The 2,500-nt window shown below is 42.5% G+C and overlaps 1 protein-coding gene across 2 annotated transcripts in view; it reads left to right on the forward strand.

Annotated features, from left to right (window-relative positions):
- rnf130 (ring finger protein 130) overlaps nucleotides 1-2,500 on the forward strand; it is a 57,212-nt gene that overhangs the window by 2,349 nt on the left and 52,363 nt on the right. The window lies entirely within an intron of this gene.

The raw sequence follows: 2,500 nt of genomic DNA on the forward strand, positions 1-2,500 counted from the left end.
TGTGTCTCTGGTCATGTTCAGTGTTGTGTCTCTGGTCATGTCCAGTGTTGTCTCTGGTCATGTCCAGTGTTGTGTCTCTGGTCATGTCCAGTGTTGTGTCTCTGGTCATGTCCAGTGTTGTGTCTCTGGTCATGTTCAGTGTTGTGTCTCTGGTCATGTCCAGTGTTGTGTCTCTGGTCATGTTCAGTGTTGTGTCTCTGGTCATGTTCAGTGTTGTGTCTCTGGTCATGTTCAGTGTTGTGTCTCTGGTCATGTTCAGTGTTGTGTCTCTGGTCATGTTCAGTGTTGTGTCTCTGGTCATGTCCAGTGTTGTCTCTGGTCATGTCCAGTGTTGTCTCTGGTCATGTCCAGTGTTGTGTCTCTGGTCATGTTCAGTGTTGTGTCTCTGGTCATGTTCAGTGTTGTGTCTCTGGTCATGTCCAGTGTTGTGTCTCTGGTCATGTTCAGTGTTGTGTCTCTGGTCATGTTCATGTTGTGTCTCTGGTCATGTCCAGTGTTGTGTCTCTGGTCATGTTCAGTGTTGTGTCTCTGGTCATGTTCAGTGTTGTGTCTCTGGTCATGTTCAGTGTTGTGTCTCTGGTCATGTTCAGTGTTGTGTCTCTGGTCATGTCCAGTGTTGTGTCTCTGGTCATGTCCAGTGTTGTCTCTGGTCATGTCCAGTGTTGTCTCTGGTCATGTCCAGTGTTGTGTGTTTCTGGTTGTTTCAAACACAGAATGTTGTCCTGTTTGTAGTGTAGATCTATCTTCAGAATAATTTGCCTAGTTGAAATTTTTACATGGAAGTTTGTGACTAGCTGATTAGCCAGAGGTGGTTTGTGTGGTCACCTCGGGGCAGGTGTACTAAGAGAACCTTTGTACTCACTTGTTAGCGAGCCAGGTCCTCGTGAGGGGTGAGTGAACCACGTGGTGAGTGAGCAGGGTCATTGCTTTGCAGCACTGCTGTTATGTTTTAGGAAGTTTAAGAAGATTTACACCATTACAAAGCAAAACTGAGGAAATGTCCACTTTCTGTATATTCTCTACTTCAGACGGACTTCATGAGTCTGATGTCCCTCATTGTGGCATTACTTGTGCTAGCTGTGTTAGCAGTTGTAAGTGTAATAACAGTGTAATTAATGTGGGAATTTAGCTTCAGAGAGTCTTATTGTAATAATTTACCAACACATCTTCTTTAGAATGCTGCGGTCAGTCTCAGGCTACAGGAAGTGTTGTGTGAGCCCTTCTATGGAAAAAAGTGGCTTTGAGTAGTTGTGTCTTTAACGCCAAAGATTCCACATGTGGACACATCTGTACCACTAACCGAGCAAGTGACAGTGATCTACTGAGCATGTAAAAGCCAATCTAGCAAGCAAAAGCTAGTGTGATAGCTAACCTAGTGAAATCTGACCTACTGAGCTAAAGCTAATTTGACCTAGTGAGAGTGAAAGTTAAACTCACCTAATGATCACAAGCTAATCTAGAGAGTGAGAGCTAAACTGGTGTAGATCGCAGAAGCTAAGCTGAATGAAAGCTAAAGTGATTTATCAAACAAAACTAATCAATCATGAGAAAGCTAATATCATGAGTAAATGCTAGCCTAGCAGGCATAGCTACAATGCAACTAGTTGCTAACGAGTTCTAATGTGTGACTTTATAAAGCCACGCCCACTGCCGGTGCAGTTGCCTTTAGAGTGTTTTTAATCACTCTTACTTATTTATTTATTTATTTATTTAACTATCTGACAAGTATGTGATAATTCTGACATGCTAAACCGCAGGTGTGTGTGTGTGTGTGTGTGTGTTTCCGTTTGTCCCTTCTCCAAACCAAAAGCTGTTGTTATTTATAATTCTGCTGAATCATATCTTTTTCGCTTCCACTGGACGGATCGAATGATTTGGAGGAAGTAGAGGATTAGACTCGTGTATCAACTTGCACTCTTTTTCTCCCAGATGATATTTTCATCTCTTTATTTTTCCTTCATCTCTCAGAACATTAGTTTGAGGTGCTCTTTGTACAGCAGCGTTGTGACGTCCTCCTGATGATGTTTCTGTAAGCGATACTGTGATGCCGCTTCATTAAAGCTGACATGGCGTTGTTTCCATGCTGTAGAGTCACCTTGTCTTGGGTTAGAGTCACATCAAGTCTGTGCTTACTGACTGGAGCGTGTCTGTTACACTGCAGAAAAGTATTGGCGCTCTGTCCATCGACAGGAAGTCATCATCTCTCAGCAGATATTTAGGCAAGCTTTGTGTGTCTGATATGGGCCTAAATTTCTGGACTGGTGTTGAATCTAATTCTGTTTTATTGACCTGATCACTGATGATATTGGACATGATGCATTTTGGAGTACTTCTGAGTAGCAAATAATTCTTGTGCACCTATTCTACACTTTATTCTGTACCTTTGGAAAAACGTCATATAATGATAAGACTGAGTATCTCCTCATCATGGCCCCTGTTAGTGGGTGGGATATATCAGGCAGCAAGTGAACATTTTGTCCTCAAAGTTGATGTTAGAAGC

Source organism: Hemibagrus wyckioides, linkage group LG08 (genome assembly GCF_019097595.1).
Source record: "Hemibagrus wyckioides isolate EC202008001 linkage group LG08, SWU_Hwy_1.0, whole genome shotgun sequence".
In the NCBI taxonomy this organism is placed as follows: Eukaryota; Metazoa; Chordata; class Actinopteri; order Siluriformes; family Bagridae; genus Hemibagrus; species Hemibagrus wyckioides.